The 19,255-nt window shown below is 34.6% G+C and overlaps 1 long non-coding RNA gene across 2 annotated transcripts; it reads left to right on the top strand.

Annotated features, from left to right (window-relative positions):
• Positions 1–4,155: 4,155 nt before the first annotated feature.
• Positions 4,156–5,189, top strand: LOC139432323 (uncharacterized). Of its 2 annotated transcripts, XR_011642162.1 has the most exons (4): positions 4,156–4,273; positions 4,480–4,734; positions 4,795–4,917; positions 5,103–5,189. It is a non-coding gene; the product is annotated as an uncharacterized lncRNA (long non-coding RNA). The 2 variants fall into 2 exon arrangements; XR_011642161.1 differs by lacking the exon at positions 4,156–4,273 and having other exon boundaries at positions 4,422–4,734.
• Positions 5,190–19,255: the final 14,066 nt, after the last annotated feature.

The raw sequence follows: 19,255 nt of genomic DNA, 5'->3' as shown, positions 1-19,255 counted from the left end.
ACGACGTCATCATTTAGGAGCGCGGTCGAAGTTAATAAAGAAATAGTGATATTCAGAAACTTATTTTTGATGTTAATAAATGTACAGGGAATTCCTTTTTAACTTCTTTTCGGTAAAAAGGTCACTTAAGCAGGTACGTAGCTTACGAGTTAGTGCATTGTAAGTACTCTTACACCGGCTTTGACCAATCATAACCATGGATATTACTGTAACACAGGTAAGAACTTAATAATATATAAAGGTTCCTCAGCTATTGCAGAGATCAGTTGTTCTAGTTATATCTTGTTAAAACCAGTGACCAGTAATTTTTGCCGAATGCTACGTACTATACAAAGTAAGTATTTGTTCTAACAGATGTGAAATTAATTCCTACTAATGGTATATATTTTAGGACGACAATGAAAACGGACAAGCAAGGGAAAATATTTCCTCGACTTAGCAGTAGGCGGTCAAACAATACTGAATGTATTCCAAAAACATGTTCCCCTTGGTTTTGTGGAGATATTGTTGAACGACATATGGTTATAATGATAGGAACTAACGATATACTCCACAAAACATCACCATCCCAACTGAAGTACCTATATTCTCACCTCTTTCGCTTCCTTTTTTCCGTAAATCCTAAAGGAATACAAATTTGCACAATTCCTCCCTGCAAAAACTTCGAGTCTGTGAACATAAGATATTATAATTTCTATGTCATGCTATGAATAAATACTCTCCATGCCTTTATAGGAAATCGTTACACACATTCTCACATCTCACATTACATTCGATGGTTTTGTGCTGAAAAGCAAATCAATTGTACCGATATTGAAGCAATTGTTAAGAGAAACATGATGGAAGGGTAATAAAACGTAAAAATGTTTCTTTTCTTATGTATTTAATACAAATTTCTACACAGGGATGGAACGCGGTAGCAAGTAATTATAATCATATTCTCAATCCATTACACAATTTAATTATAAGTAAAACAGACCATTAATATAATAAATTTCTTTCTCTATCAAAAGTTTTTTTTCCTCTCAAAAATCCACCCTCCAAATGATCCTAAAATTTCATCAATTTCAAAAGTACCCATCGGGGTCAAATTCACCCCCCAAGTCTGCGCCGCGCTGTATACCTATAGTGTCTAATAACAAATTTGTTTTCTCGGAAACCGTTATACCTTACGGTGCACAGTGGGGTATTTCACATAGAAACATGATTAAAAATCGGAAATACAGATTCACAGAAATCAAGGCGGCTGCTGTGACTTAACGTGACCAAGTGTTTAGGAAACAATTTTCCGCATTCTTTATTGGTGTCCGATTCCTCTAGACAGCGTAGTCAGTTGTCATTTGCACTCTTTGGTGTATGCACGTATTTCGCCAAATTATCATATTAAATCAACGACATACATTTATAGGTGTTTCTGTGTATTTTACAGTGAGCAGTGAAAATTTTTGTAATGGATGTTACAAACCCAGGTATGTATAAATAGAATCAAGTACTTTTTTCAAGTTTAATTCTATAGTCTTAGTTATTTTTTATTTGTTCTATTTGCACATGTTTAGTATTTATTTTTGTTTTTCTTCTATATTACGAAGAGTTTTTGTTTTTTTTCCGGGCTCTTCCCGATTTTATTTTTTTTTACATCTTTTTGTTTGAAGAATTTACTCTACTATACTATAAAAAACTACTGCCAGAAAGTGCCTAAAACATTAAAAAAATAAATTAAACTAGTAGTATGTAGGCAAGACAAACTTATTTTTGCTACGCCCTGTACTATTCCAAGCTCTTCCTCGTTGTAGGTTATTTTGACTTCAATGTCATGACCCGAGAAGGCATATATAATCTTACAAAACAAGTGATAAAAGAGATTTTGCGAAGAAATTGGATATAGTGGAAAGAAACATCATAAAACGGCGAACGTTCGCAGATAAGCAAAAGCAATAATTTTTGCGAACACTTTCGCGAGTTAAATCTGAGATGAAAACTAAATAGCAAGCTGCTAACCGTACAGAAAAAGCGTTCTTAGAAAAAAGTCGTAATTGGTTGCAAGGAACTGTTAAAATAATGCAGAAATGTATGTCGAATATAGGTGGTCGTCCGAAAAGCGCCTTTGAAGATTTAAGCGATTGCAGTAAACGCCGCAAAACAACACTTTTCAGGAAGGAGAATGAAGCTGAAGCTCTCTTGTTTGCTGGTCAAATGGCTCTTCGAAAATTTTTAAATTTGAGTTTAGCACAAGTGCTAAAGGACATCATGTTATCGCCGTCACGTGGTAATAAATATAAGAAAGCTTTTAGAACGAGTGAGACGTCTGAGCCCGAAAAGTTAACACCAACACAAGTGTTATCTATGGTTGTAGAAGCTTCATTGACACGAAAACAATATGAAATTATTAGAGAAAGCTCAAGAAAACTATATCCCTCTTATTCCCTTCTACAGAGAGCAAAACAAGATTGTTATCCAGACTCGAATGCTTATCGTGTTACTGAAACGTGTGCGGAAATTAAATTACAAGCATTAGCAGATCATACTGCAAAGCGATTTATTATTTACCTAGAAGAAGTTTTGATATCTCTCACACAAAAAGAATTGGCATCCCTGGAACTGACGTATAAATGGGGTTGTGATGGCTCTCAACAAGCACAATTCAAACAAACATTTTCAAATAGCAGCGATTCCGATTCCAATATTTTCCAGTCGTCACTAGTACCTCTTCAGCTTATTTGTAGGACAAATAAGAAACCTAACGCCCTCCTCACCACGTTTTTGCCGACCAATGAGAATCAGATTTATCAGGAAATCGAAAGATGTGACAAATGAGGAAGTTAATCATCACAAAGAGCAGATAAAACATTTAACTACAAGCAAAAATAATATCGGAGACGAAGAAGTGACGGTCAACCATAAAATGTTATTTACCATGGTAGATGATAAAGTACTGTCGATATACGGCTAAGCTCTACATCCAGTTGTATTAGTGGTACCCCATGTCACCAACCCTCCATAAAATTTTGATACATGGCCCAACAGTAATACAACAAGCACTGTTGCCTATAGGAGCTCTATCAGAAGAGGCGGCAGAGAGCAGAAACAAACATTTCCGTCAGTACAGGGAAAAATATTCACGTAAATTTTGCCGGGTCCAGTGCAACCTTGATAACATCCATCGCCTTTTGTCAACATCAGATCCACTTTTAAGCTGCAGTACACCTAAATCCATTAAAAAGTCAAAACCGTTCAGGCCGGAGGCAATTAAAATGTGACTTCCATGGGAGGCATCCTCTAAATCATCATAAAATTTCATAAATTTTGGGGGTGCCCAACGGGGTCAAATTTACCCCCAAAGTCCGCGCCGCGCTGTATACCCATAGTGTCTAATAACAAATTTTTTTTCTCGGAAACCGTTATACCTTACGGTGTTTGGATGGTTGATTTAAATTACTAAAGGCATCCTCTAAATCATCCTAAAATTTCATCAATTTCAGAAGTACCCATCGAGGTTAAATTCACCCCTAAAGTCACATCCGCGGTTTATAATACTGACTTTTTTTCTCGAAAACCGTTAGGGCTTACGGTGTTTTGAAAATTGATAAAAATACTTAGAAGTGTGTTCTATTATGTGGTTGAATTTCGTTTAATTCGAAGGTGCCCATCAGGGCGAAAACATCCCTTTTTCGGGGGTGAGGGTTGAAAATTTTTTTTTACAAAATGGGGTGGTAAGCTGTTCTTGAGGGTAAGAGTGACTTGTGTGTGAAATTTGGTTACCCAAATCGTATTGGTTACGGAATTATTAATGTTTTAAGTTTATGGCTGGGATTGGCGAAATTAATATCGTATAGCAGCCAAAACGCTGGATTAAAAGAAAACTATCCTTTTATAACGTTTAGCTTTCGGTCTTTATTTAGGCCTTCATCAGAACATTAGATCTACAAAAAGTACAATAAATCAAAAACTGAACAATGATAACAATAAAATCAAACGAAATTAACTTACGGACAGAGCGCCATACCCCTGGCACTTATTAACGTCGTGTTCGTACAAAGTGACGTCATTTTTAGTATCGGGCCGACGGGATAGATGGCGTTATATTGCGTTATTTTATGTAGATATCTACTTTGTCTTGGCAGTTTAAATTAATAATTATTTTAGGATTGAAGTAGTCGTTTCGTCAATTTGTTTTTCTACTGTTTTCTAAGTTGTTTGTCAAGTTGGTTAGTGTTTTGATGCGGCTTTGTGTTTGATAGTAAATTTTAAAGAAATTTACGAAATTTTATTCGTGGTAAGTACATTTGATATACTTTTTTTTATTTATTTCATATTATTATATTATGATCTCCAGTTTCACAATAAATTTTTAAATATAAGTTGCCCTTAAAATAATATGGAAACTAATGCTCATAAAAAACCTCTGAAATTTAAATATTGATTATGGAACTGGATTAGGTATTTGTAAAATAAATATATATGCATCTTATTTTCTTGTAGCAGAAAATGTCAAAAAGTTGCGCCATTAGTGGATGCGTACAAAGGTATGGAAGTTTCTACCTATTTCCAAACCCACAAATGTATCCAGAAATATATCAAAGATGGGTTTTATGTTGTGTGCGAGAAAACCTGCTTCAGTGTGAACACTTGAGGGTTTATAATAATTTTCGAGTTTGTGATAAGCCTTTTCGACGAGAGGATGTTGGACGTAACAACAAATTGTTGAAAGGAGTAGTACCATCATCAAATTTGCCAGTATGTGTATAAAATTATCAAAATGTTGTTAGGACTGAGGCATTTTTTTTGCACATGTAGGATATCAGTACTTAGAAGTCAGTACTTCAAGTGCTTCGAATAACACGCCCACTACTCCACATGCAGATATGGGACTTTAGGTTGCTTCAACATCCACCAGTGCAATCTCATTGGAGACTTCAGGTAAGAAATTATGTGTTTTATAAATCGTTTATTTTGAAAAGCTCTGGTTAAATTATTTATAATGGCATATAACTCTTAATAAGAGTTATTTATTAATAAACGAAACTTCATTCAAAAAACGTTTAATTTCCCTTTTATTACAAAAGAATGTAGTAATTTTTTTAAAGTTTGATTTCATATTACAGGGTAACCCCGCTTAATGGGGAAACAGCGTTAATCGGGATCATTATTGGATATTTTTTGACAGCTAAACAAAGGGAGAGTTTATTGGAGGAAGTTGGTGTCCACAAACAAGACGACTTATCACCAAAAGCTCAACATTTATACAGGAAAGCAGTGATGTATAAGAGGAAATTCCAGCGCCAGAGTATAACATCCTAAAGAAATAAAAGAAAATTATTACCAAAGAGACAACTTTTTAAGCAGTCAATTTCAAGTTTAGACACAATATTGGCATTACATTTAATGCTACAAAATGGAAAGGGGTATAAGGTATTGTAAAGTGTAAAGTTACACTGTGAGGAATAAACAGATTAACACCGTATTTTTAACATCTTTTAACAAAGTTATTTTGAACGATTTTGAACACTCTCAAACGTGTTGCAACCTATTAGAATTTAGGTAAATTTATCACTTTTTCGCGGTAATATTTCACCTTATACCGAAGAGTTAAATTACTTCGTAAAATTTTTAACAGTATCATTAATTATTACACATTGTTTATAGTTATTGTTCTTTTATATTAAAATAAGACTTTATGTTTATGATAATAATTTTAATAAAAAGATTATTAAAATCCACAAATGATTTTATTTTTTTATTTAATTCCACACAAAAAAATTAGAAAATATTAAATTTTAGATTTATCACGTTAGCCGCTATTTAATATTAGTACTGGGCCGAGCCGTTCGGAGCGCTGGTGGCGTGTACAAAAATTTTACGTAAATGTCACATCTATATAAGTTATCTATGCAGAGCGCCAAAAAAAGTGAGGTTAAGAGCATGTCAACGGTTGAAGACCGCTGAACAACCAGCAAAAGAATTGGAAAACCAGGCGACGGGGGCGTCAAAACACCAATGAACATCACAAGGCAGGTGAAAACCAAAACACAAGAGAGGAGAAAACCAAAAACTCTAAGAGCTTCAGAAACGTACACCCACGTTAAAAAGACGTACGCCATATTGCCGAAGGACGCGCAAGCGCATAACTACATACTTTTTGTAGATTAAATCTGGTATACCCGATATTAATTTCGTTGCAATTAGCTAACAAGTACAGCCGGTACTTCTACTCTACCATATACTCTACCTTGTTTCTTAAGGTAGCTACAGACGTCGTTCTTTTTTGGCAGTTTTAACCGCACGGGTAAAACTGTCGGTGTGTGGCCAAAAACCGTCCTTCTTGCCGGCGTTCAAAAATATCTGCTGCAGCTTGATTTTAACCGTCCGTTTTCAAACGTGTTCGTTCAAGTCGGTTCGTGTGTGTGACTACGCAGTTAAGAAGGACCGGTTTTGTCAGTGTCGACTCTGTCCTCGATTAACCGCAAGTTATTTTGTTGTTGTTTTCACAATGACAGACCTAAGGAGTTACAACAAACAATTTATAATTGAGTTCATAGAATTGTATAGAAGCCATCCGTGCTTTTGGAAAATTAAATCTACTGAATATTCTGATAGGGATAAAAAAAATAAAGCTTACGAAGACATGATAATAAAATTACAAGAAGTAGATAATTCCGCAACGAAAGAATCTGTTAAAAAGAAAATCGACTCTCTACGTGGTTGCTTCCGAAAGGAGTTAAAAAAAGTAATACAATCTAAGAAATCTGGTTCGGGGACTGATGAGGTGTACAAGCCCCATTTGTGGTACTACTTATTATTCCTTCCAGACCAGGAAACACCGAGAGAAACAGTATCTAATATTGATGAAGAGACAAATAGCAATCAAGTAAGTAAAATAGTATATTAAGTATCCAGAACGGTAAGTACAATTTACCGGTCGACGACAATGTTTGGAGACTGAGCGACGCGTTACGTAGCGGAGCGAAGGTACAATATTGTCGGAAACCAGTTAATTGCTCACCGTTCGTGATGATGGCAACATTTTTTGCACGACCGAAATGAATATAAATAAAAAAATAATTTACTAAAATATATTGACATTTATAATTATTTTGTCAAAATTTGAATTAATTACGTTGCCCTGGTTTTATTTACAAATTATTAGTTATTTATTTATTTTAATATTTTAGGTTTCTGACAATGAATTAACTCCTGAGGTACTAGAATCTCCCGGTATCTGTTCACCGCCCACACCTGTTCATCTACATCACAAACATCTGTACGGCTACCTAAAGCATCGAAAAGATACAACAATAAATGCGACGAAGTGTTAGACGTGATTGGGAAACGTTTCTCAGAACCTTCGACCATTATTGCAGATAAATTTACTGATATTGGAAAAGCATGGGCATCGAAATTAAGAGACCTCGATCCCCAACAAGCTATACACGCAGAAAAATTAATAAACGATATATTCTACGAGGCACAGTTGGGAAATTTAAATCGCAATTGTTTTGTACATACGCAACATGAACTTTATACATACAACGTTCAGCCTCCATTCAACACTCGGCAATCACAAACCCATCCTTCATTCAACAATCAAACCTCATTAAACACTCAACTCCCATTTAACACTCAGCAATCATAACACACTCAACCCTCATTTAACAATCAGCCTCTATTCAACACTCAGCAATCATTGCACACTCAACCCTCATTTAACACTCAATCCTCATTAAACAGTCAGCCTCTATTCAACACTCAGCAATCATTGCCCACTCAAACCTCAAGCACACCTCTCAATAATACGCAACCAAATGAAAAATCGCGAACACCCAATAATCAAACGGCTGCTCTGTTGTTTCAAAACTTCAGTGGTTTTGTGGATGGAGAAACATAATTTATATTAAATACATAATATTTCATTTTAATACTTTGATGTGTACATTGTTTGGAAAATATCTTTGTTTTATAACTCTTCTTTTATTATTGACTTTGCATTAATATTCAATAAACTTACCTTTAGATATGTGCAAATGGCGTGAGCGTGTAAACCAGCCTTTAGAAACACTATTCGTAAATAAATAAAATAGACCGATCGTGCAAAAAATATATTTTATTTATATGTACATTATATTTATTAATAAAAAAATCTTAAGAGATCTAGAACTACAAAGTATTAAACAAAGTTTTGTTGCCAGGGTAGTGATCCCTCATTATGAAAGTAAGTCATAAATAAATTACGGACCCTTTTTGCTTCTTCAGATAAATGTCTGTTGTGTCCACGCTGTAAATTAAGAGTTGCTTGTTCTGCATTTAAACCATTTTCTATGTGACCTGTGCAGTAATCTTCTGAATAAAAACAAGTTGAAGGTGTATAATTTTCCTGACGCTTCTTAATCAAAAAGTTATGAAGAATGCAACATGTCATAACGATTTTATCAATATTTTCTAATTTTAAATTAATTGCAGAATGAAAGATCCTGAATCTTGCAACCATTCCAAATGTATTTTCTATTATCCGGCGTGCTCTGGATAATCTGTAGTTAAATATTCTTCTTTCTCTGTTCAATTCTTTTTGGCTGAATGGTTTTAAAAAATTGTCTCTCAACGCGAAAGCTTCATCTCCAATGAAGACATAGGGCAGTGATTCATTACTGTTATCTGTTTTACAACTGGATGGTAACTTAAGAGTGCCATTTATAAGTTTATCATAAAATAAAGTGTTTTCTATTACACCACCATCAGATACTCTACCATTTGTGCCACAATCGGACATGATAAATTCATAATTCGCATTTGCGATCGCCATTAATACGATACTATGTCTGCCTTTGTAATTCCAATAAAAAGAACCGCTATTTGGAGGTGGCACTATATTTATGTGTTTCCCATCTACAGCTCCTAAATAATGAGGAAAATTCCATTCTTCTTCGGTCCTGGGAAACTAAAATAAAAAATCATTATAAATATAAATTATTTTTAACAATCATAGTTAATTATTGTATAATTTATTTGAATATAATTAATTGTTTTCTTTCCGGATGAATCTAACTATACTCCCGTACTATCCCCGGTATCTCCTTTTGAAAAGAACGTATGCACAGATCGGGCGCTGTCTGCATGTTCCAATACTCCTTCAGTACGTTCTTCCGTTAGTAGCACAAGAAAGCGTAACATAACGGACAGAGCCGACGAAATTTTGGAGAAAGTGCGTGCAAAGCTGGATATGAATATTAAAGAAGACAACTTTGATAACGGAAGAGACTACGGAAATACATATAATCAAATACTTGTTTCTCAACAAAGACATGGAAATGCGAGATATTTTTTGGAAACTTTTTCATCCGATGTTACTGATTCGTAAATAAATATTCTATTATTCATTATATTTCTTTTAGTAATGTATTTTTTGTTTTGTCGGCCGTTAAAAAAAATAAATAATTTCTTCTTACCTTTAAGTAATTATGTTTTAAAACAGAGTATATGGCACTGCACGTTTCTGGTATTATCTGCCCAAGAGCTTGAGGTGATATAACAGTTGAAAATTTTAGGTCTTCGTAACTCCTTCCGGTGGCAAGAAATCTGAGTGTAGCGGTAAGACGCCCATGTGATGAAATACTTTGTCTCATAAACGTATCTTGCTTTTGTATTAATGGTGTTACCAAAGTGAGCAGCTCTAAATACGTTTCTTCGTCCATTCGCAGATAATTAAACCAATCTCCTGGTTCTAGTCGTAATTCATTTAAAAGATTTACGTGTGAAAATTGTCTTCGTTTAAGTAACCATTCTTTAGTCCATTTTGAAAATTATAATTTTATAGCCACTGCGGCCGCAACTGCTAACATTGTCGTAGGATCCATCACAGCAGATTAGATGATAACGCTACGATTTCAGAAAAACTGAACGAAACAACGCCTGGTGTGTGGATATGGTCGTTGTTCGTGTTTACCAGTACAGTTTTACCCGTGCGGTTAAAACTGTCAAAAAAAACGACGTCTGTGGCTACCTTTAGGCTATCGATGCATAACGACAATTAAATGTTGTTAGATAGAATTGTTTCTACCAAATGTGTATTAAAAGACTTTGTGTTAATAGATTGTGTATTAATTGATCTGTCAAAAGACTAAAAGCTGAAATATCTTTATGTTGTAAATATAAATGATAAATAAGTATAGTAGCTTATTTAATAGTAGTTTAGTTAAATTAAAATAGTTATTAAAAAGATATGTGGGTTACAAAATAAAAATAAATAAATAATCCGTGTAACGTTGGCAACAAACTGTGTATTTAACCAAATGACAATTACAATTGACAACACAAGCAATGTTAACCATGTATTTTTTCGTATTAAATCCTAACCTCAAATTGTTTAATTTATACCCACGCACAAAATAAAAAGTTATTTTCACTAAACTTGTTGAGATTACAACATAATTATTCATAATGACACCTATGTGAAGTTAACCCCCAATTAAATAGAATTTTACATGTATAGTATTTTAATTATAACATGAGAACCAGCGAACCGATTTCGATAAACAATGTCTCATTCGAAAGCTTAATCCGTGGCCAATACGAAAGTGGAAATGCCCGATTGACGATGTGACGATAGCAACGATAGCAACAAACCTTCCAACAACCGATATGTTAATATTAAGATGAATAAAAGATGAAGAACACCGCTCTGTACGTAAAATAGCTTAATATTACAAAACTTCAAGCCCTTGTGCAATTGTTATCAAACCGACTTTTAAAAAACTGTGTTCACAATCAGAAAGAACGCTCCTTCATATATCTTATTCCGGATTTTTGTTGGCCAATATCTATTAGCATCATGGTTAAATCACCTTTAATATACATCTCTATATACAGAAACGTTTAATTGCTCTATCTCTAATCAACTTTCTTATTTGATATGAGGAAAACTATAGAAGTATATCTATTTTATCAAAAAGTAACTGCTCTTTTTAATGGTGTATAATACGCAGCTATCGCTCACTTGCACAAAGACGTCTTTGCTAAAAAAATTACAAAATTCACACGTTTTAGCCACTTTTTAACATTGTTGGAATCAATAACTTCCTTATATAACCAGGATCGCTGCGTGTTATACACAATTAGAAAGAGCAGAAAATTATAGATAAGATAAATATACTTCTATAGTTTTCTCCTTATCAAATAAGAAATAAGAAAGATATTAGCTAAGAAAGTAGATGGGAAATTACGGATACAAGTTTGTTGCTATTGGACAAACGGGGAAGAGGCTGGAAACTAGAATTCGTAAACATAAAACTAAAGAAAATTCCAATGTTTGTAAGCACCACATAGAGACTGAACATAATATAAATTATGGAGGAGTTGAGCTTTTACATTTGTGTAACAAAGGTATAAAATTGTATTTTTTCAAAATTTTAAAAATTACTAAATATAAAAATAATAACTATCCATAAACAATGAACAAGTTCAACTTTTCCATAAACCTATCTTTTCATACTTAAATAATTACAATTTAAAAATTTAAATTTTTTGTCTTGTTTTCCTGTTTTAATACGTCTTGTTCTCTGTTACCAGTCCTACCCAGTCCTACCAGTTTCTTCTTCTCGCTTCGCTGAGATGGTCATGTTTAACAACTAAGGTTTCATATTTTATTATTTTTGCAATTTTTAATTTCGACCATCATTTTTAAATTGTAAGTTTTTGTATATTTGTTAGATTTTTTTTTTATTTTAATGCTTTGATTACATTTTAGATCATACTACGCATCACGCTATAACGTCTACGCCATTTTGAATTTTTATAAATAAATAAATAAAATAAAAAATAACGAAAATAAATTAACGTCACATTTTCATTTTTTGGCTGTTTATCATAATTTATCAGATGTGTAATATTTCAAATATTCTTTCCGTTATCTTCGCCTTTTGACAGTATTTTATTATTTAATATTCATAGTAATTTTGTAATATGTAGTTGTCGATTATCTGTTTAGCTTTCGGCTGATAATGAAGTTTTTACTTTGAAGCCGGTACCGATTGATATTAAAATTATTTGCAAGTTAAATAAATATTAAAATTATATTATGAGATTTTGTACTATTTTAAGTATTCATTAATGTAACTAAAAATCTTATTTCGATACAAAATTCTTAACCCTTCAGTAGTCTCGTAAAAATAGTAATTTCATAGATCCCATGGATAATAATAGTCATCCATTTGCCTCTCTCTACAAACATACATTGAATTTGCATCCTTTTAACATAATATAGAGATTTAATCTATTTTAATTAATAAATTACAAATACATTTAGTTAATACGTTTATTTAATACAAATATAAGGCAACTATAATAAAATACCAGCTGTAAAAATAAGAATTATTATTTATAGGCACTCAATCTGTTTTTACAATTGATGACTATTGTTTCTTCTGTTCTTAGAGTTACCCAGGTTGCACTACGAGGAAGTGAACAGAGACGCAACCCAAAAATAAAGTATAACTAGATATACTTTATAATTTTTAATTGAAAATTTTAAGGTTCGTTATCTGATACTCATGATATCGGATACTCATCTGCAATTTCCTCCAGGTCCCGTTGCGCAGCTTTCTTCATAGGGTCGTACATCATCGTAGCTAATCGATAAAATTCCTCCGCCTTATCAAGATTCTTCGCTGTGCATGATTTGTAGAAAATATATTTGGCAAGATTAACTGGGGGATGACTTTTAGTACGGCCAGATGTTGAGATACTACTCTTCGCGTGACGCCAGGTGGATTGGATGGCATTGGTGTGCGCGCCAGTTTCCAGATCCTTAAAATGAATTGAGTGATTAACTGTAAGGTGTACATACCCGTGTCTTTCCACGCAATCGTATGCTTTCCAAAAATCCGAAATAATGGTGGTACCGGGAAGTATCCACTTTTCAATCAATGGAATCAGGGTATCTGCCTTTCTATCTTCCACAGCCTCCCTGAAGACGCGACCCGTTCCGCGTTCATATCCGCCAAACACACTGGCCTTCAACACGGTGTCCTCGATGGTATTTTCTTCTACCAAACTTGCTCTCGTCTATCTCGAATAGAGCCAGGACCACCTAACCTTTCTGGGTGCAATAGATATTTATCCAGAACTACCTCTCGACAGAACGACGCCCAATCAACAGCTGTTGGCAAGGACATCTCGGTAAGCTTCGCAATGAGGTTCAGATTTGCCTTTTCCATCCAAAGAAACGCGAACCCTAAAATTTGCCATATTTGTAATTTTGAATGTGCAAAAAAGATGCCTTCTCGAAACGATACAACCTTACGGCACCTCTTTCTTTTTTGTTTCCGAATGGAAACGTGCCCATTGCACTTCCACAAGTATCCATCAATTGCATCACTGCAATGTTGTAAAGCTAGGGAGGTCTCACATTCAGGACACTTATACTTACCCTCCTTGGGGATGATCCCCATTCCCTCAGGCGATTAACCAACTCATTTCCTTTCAAAGATCGAAGATTATGCAAATTAATCTTATCAATCAAAAAAAATAAAAATTAATATCTAAAATTATGGAAAACAAATCCAACTTACCGCAGTCATGTTCAGTGCGTGTACAGTTGAACAGGTTGAATTTTCAGTTCACCACAAAAACAATCACAGGAAATAGGTTAGTCAAAAGTAAAGCAAAATGTCAATCAAATACACAGCTTTCAATAAAACGACGTATACGTAAAAACGCTGCTAAATCGACTGTTCCTAGTTTTAAGAATCGTTCGATTGCCATCTGAAGTGACTCACCCAATTTTGTGCTTTTCATACGCATTGGAAGCTGTACCACAAAATGTCCCGTGTTGTTTTTCACTGTTGTCTTTGCAAATAGTTCCTCGCATCTGGCCTCTGCTTTGGGATTGAAAAGTCTTCTATTCTCCAAAAGTTCTCCAATTGTTTTCCGATTTTGTCAATAGTAAGACTGCAATGGATTTTTGGGTTGTGTACGTTTAAATTGCATATCGCTACTACTCCTGATACAATCCATCCCAACACGCTCTTCTGTAATATAGGTAATCCACTGCCAAGTTTGATCTGTCCAATGGAAATTAACTGTGCGAAAATTCTTGCTCCCAAAAGAAGATCGATCTGACTCGGCTCGCACAAATTAGGATCAGCCAGTTTTAAATGTACTGGTATTCGCATCTAATTCTGTTTTACTCTAAAATTTGGAAATTCGTCAGAAATCTGCTCAATAGTCTAAAATGATAAGTTTGAGTGAAAATTGTTATAAATCGATTTAATCTGTGTACTCACGCCTTCGGTAATACGTGTAGCTGTTTGCTTAATTCCTGTTACTGGCAAATCTACCTTGTATGTGTGCAGTTTCAACCTTTGGGTTATATCATTTGTAATACGGTTGGATTGAGAACCAGAATCCAATAAAGCTCGTGCTCTTTGCCATTTACCTTCTCCATTCTTTACTTCAACTATCGCTGTTGACAAAAAAACCTTCTGCTCGTTGGTGGCTTTCAAAGCTTGTACCGTTGGTTGTTCATCGTTTTCTTTGGTGTTCTCTGGTGTTGTATTTGTCGCTGTTGGAATTGGTTTTGCTACATGCAACAAGGTATTATGCCTTTCCGCACATTTTTTGCATGTGGACAGCGACTTACATTTACTCGCAAAATGGCCACCTTTCAAACAATTGATACAAAGTTTCAATCGTTTTGCCTCGTTATACTTTGTTTTTACATCTAAATCTTTAAATTTATCGCAATTATAGATCATGTGATTTCCCTTGCATAGGTAGCATTCCGCTTTGTCGACGGTCAAATGACCTTTCCAATTTTTGGTTTGCCTCTTTCGATCGTTTCGAAAACATTGCATCGGTTTGTTAAAAAATCAATCACTTTGTGCATCTGGTATTTGTTTTCTTTTGTACGTTTCAACAACGTGTTCTTCTCATTTAAATCGCGTTGTTTCGTCTAATTTTCTGGCTAAGATATGAATTAAAAGCGTACCCCATTGCTTGACGGGTTCACCTAATGCCTTTAATGCGCGCGTGTGCCTGTTGTAATCGTCAAGTAAACGACGTAAATGCATATGAGATTCCTTTGTAATCGCTGGTAATTCGAACAACGCCGATACGTGAGTTTTTATTACTTTTTCTTTGTTCTCGAATCTTTCTTTTAACAAATCACGTGCAATCTTGTAATTATCTCGCGTTATCTCTAATGAAGCGATTGTTTTCGCCGCATCACCCTTTAAACAGCTGATCAAATAATAAAATTTGTTTATATCATCCATATACGAATCATTATGTACCAAAGCACAAAAAGTTTCATCGAAATGTACCCAATCCACGTAATCATCATAAAACTTAGGAAGATCTAACGTCGGTAATTTTACATTTTTTCGTTGAATTGAATCGCTTTGTCTCGAAAGCGCGTAAAAATCTATTGTATCACTCGTCGCCGCCGACGTAGTCGGTGTCCATATTATGTGTTTTTCCAGGAATTCATTCGCCTTAGACAGGATCGCAAAATACTTATTTTCAAAATTATCGCGTTCATTGCCTGTTAACTCGTTTTCGTCGATTAATTCTAATTCTGATTGTATCTCGTTAAACTCGGCTAAAGCGTCCTTGACGTGTTCTAACCGAATTCTTGCCTCGTTTGCATTTTCCGGTAACGCCTTTTCAATATATGTTTCAAATGTAGTAATTTTTGCTTTTATTTGACCTCTACTTACTGTTAAAACTTTCTTTCGTTCTGCCATTGTTGAATGAAAATGTAGGAATGTAAGAAAATGAACGGGACTTACGTACGTCACTACGTTGCTCTTCCCATGGACGCCCAAAACCACCCAAAAGTGCTTTTGTTTCTGTAACTATCCGATTCGAAGGACCATATGTTGGGGGGTTGAACAATGAGATTCACGAATCCCCCATAATTTCTTACGTTGGGGTTTTTAATAAGTACTTTTTGTTACTTTCAATAAAACACTTTCTATTGGAATCGTTGGAAATGGAATGATGATGTCTCTTTATTTCGATCTCTCTCTTACAAAATAAAAGTCATTCGGAAGTAGCGCCATCTCGCGTTCGCGGCACAAACTTACAACTAATAATCAAACAGCAATCATAACGTAATTGATTTTCCGCCGACAACGTTTTCGATTGTAAGAAGTTTTAACACTTTCAAGAGAGTGTTGACTTGTCTGCGATCTACAATGGCTAACTAGCGGCAGAATGATCTATACATGCCAAGTGTCCATAGAGAGACAATTTAGCAATTTTCAATTTTGCATTGATGTCTTAGATAGAATTGAGAGCGGTTAACGCCATCTAGTGGAATCCTTTTAATACAGTAACACTGATATATGCTGTTACAAGATACACAAATATATCTCCTGACATCATCCTGGATAGATCAGCAGAAATACCAGCTACATAAAATCATCGTCAAAGAGACGGACTATGGCAATGTTACTGTGTTGGTTTTACTAGACATTTTTTTTTGACACTGTGTGTCATGAAGTTTTAATCGCAAATTTATTTTCTCTTGGTGTGGGTGGCCGGTCACTTGAGCTGCTAAGATCGTATATTATGGGAAGAACCCAGTGTGTGATGTTCGAAGGTGTACACTCCTAGGCAAAAAGTATGCACTGTGGAGTTCCTCAAGGGGCAACTATGCCTCCGTTACTTGTTACTCTTTATACTAGTAATCTTCCCAATGTGATAATGCCCTGTAATTACCATCTACATCCTGACAACACCCAAGTATACCTATCTTTTCATCCATCAAACGTTGTGAACGCCGACGAAACATTTTACTGGTAACATTCTATTCTGGTCTACTACACTTGAAGTTGAATCCGATGAAATACCAGGGTGTTGTGTTTGGGTCAGTATTGAAATTGGTGGCATGGCAATTCAGTTAGCTACTTGTGTGCGTAATCTAGGCCTCCACATGGACGCTGATCTTCAGTCTGAACATAATGCCTCTTCAACAAGGCGTTCAATGGTTTGTGATATATATACCATAATAGACATCTTTTGAATCGAGATTGCAGAAGAATGCTGTGAGAGGCGCGGGTGCTTAACAATCTAAATTTTGCCAACATTTTTAGTGATTGTTATAGAATCCAGAAAATGTTGAACTGTTGTTTCCGGTTAATATAATATGGTATCAGAAGAAGTGAAAGGTTGTCCTGGATACGACTCAATCATCAATGATTGTCCATTTAAAAACGTCGCCACGTCTATAGTACTTTGTTCTTTTATCGGATCCTGAAGAGTGGTGTCCCGTTGTACTTGTATGAACGGGTACAACTAAGAACAGAGGCTCATGAGGTTAACTCAGTTATTCAAACGCAGTTTTTCATACAGAGTGGTGAATTGTCTAAACCCGCTGATTTCGGGTTTGAACCCGATTTTTGGTTTGTGCAAGAGCAAGCGAAACTATGCGCAATTGAAATTATAAACAATTATAGATTAATAGCAACATTTTTCGTTTTGTCTCGAATTTAATTCAATTTTGTTTTGATTTAGCTGTTTTTGTTTGCACATATCTTGTCTAGATTAGTGTACTTCATAGCCGCATATATCGTCGATTTTCTTTTGTTTTTTAATTTTTGGTGTTTCTTTTTTTTCTTATTATTACATATACAGGGGCTTTGGTAGAACATTTTATCGGGGTCATAACAATCATGAACGCAGTGAAACCAGTGAAGAGAAAAGTGTACCCTTTTGTTTCGAATAACTTACTTTGTTAGTGAATTTAATTACTTAAGATGAATTAAAAAATTCTCTAGTTTATATTTAATTACAAACTTTTGTTTATGTAACATTACGGTTTTCAAATCAATAAATGATTATTATAATTATATAAGTCATCATATGTCTAGATTGCACTATTTTTAAGTTATTTCAATTTTTTCGAAAACTTTTGCGCGCCTTGAATGGTGGCTAGATCAAAATAAAATCTTGCCTTGTCAACAATATGGCTTCAGAAAATCGTTTAGTTCGCTGGACGCAGTGGCAGATTTGATTACTGAGGTTCAACTTGCTTTTTCAAAAAGTCAATATTGCGCTAGTTCATTTCGTGATTTGAAAAGCAAATTTTTGGAGCAAAAGATGAACTCTGTGCGACTTCCAGCTAAAGTGGCACGTAGTATTGTAAACATCTTTCGTGATCGAGATATTTATGTCCGCGATCGCAGAGGAAATTTTATCGATCCCAGGAACCATTCTCTTGGTGTGCCTCAAGGCTCCATTCTCAGTCCGGTTCTTTTCAATATTTATTCCAGCGATTTTTATGCGCGCCTGGGGATTACAGCCAAAACCATTCAATATGCTGACGATTTTTGCCTTGTATATTTTTTATATAGTTCCGTAATGATGTTCCTTTTTTGATTGCTGATTTAATTAGAATACTGTCAGATCTAAGTTTTCAAGGTTACTTACTTTACAAGGTTTCTGTTGATCTGTCCGAAGATTTTTTAACGTTGAAGTAAGTCGCCATTTGTTGTTTGGTGAAAACCGCTCTGATTTCCGTGTTTTTATTGTGTTACAAAGTTTTAAGAATGTAATACAAAAAATACTATAATTTAAAGATGTTATCGTTCCCTCAATCACTTTATTGCTCAAAAATCGCCTCTTATAACAATCTTGGTAATTTAATGTCGCCTTCATCAATAATTTTGACGGTAAATGAGTTTTTATTAATGTACTTCTTGGTTCTTATGTCCCAACTCTTTTTTATATTCTCAAGTCGTGCCGGAAGAAGAACAATAAACTTTTTTCATCGTTCTTATTGGCTCTTATTAATTACAAACACAGTCAATATTCTAAAAAGGTGGATAGAGGATAATAATAAGCCAATAAGTCCTCAATATTGTACTTCTCTCGACACAGAAATATCCCTTTAGGTAACATATGGCTAGATGATATCATCTTTCCCATTGAGAATTGTATCAGATATTTAGGGATTATGATAGATAACAAATTAACATGGCATATATTGATTACATTATCGGGAAATGTGAGAAAATTATAAACATATTCCGTATTTTTGTGAAAATAAAGTGGGACGCAGATTTTCAGACGGCACATAATTTCTATAAAATTTCTATTAGGTCGTATTTGGACTTTGAGTACACTGTATACGGTAGCGCAAGGGTAAATCAGCTTGAGGGTATTCGGGTCATTCAGAGCAAAGCGCTTCGGATTTGTTTAGGCGCAATGAAGTCTACCTAGAAATATGCCTAGAAATATACGCCGAAATAGTAGCGTTAGTATA

This window comes from Onthophagus taurus, unplaced genomic scaffold (assembly GCF_036711975.1).
Source record: "Onthophagus taurus isolate NC unplaced genomic scaffold, IU_Otau_3.0 ScKx7SY_14, whole genome shotgun sequence".
NCBI lineage: Eukaryota > Metazoa > Arthropoda > Insecta > Coleoptera > Scarabaeidae > Onthophagus > Onthophagus taurus.
The sequence above is the reverse complement of the archived record's forward strand: the minus strand, read 5'-3'. Positions and strand labels throughout refer to the sequence as shown.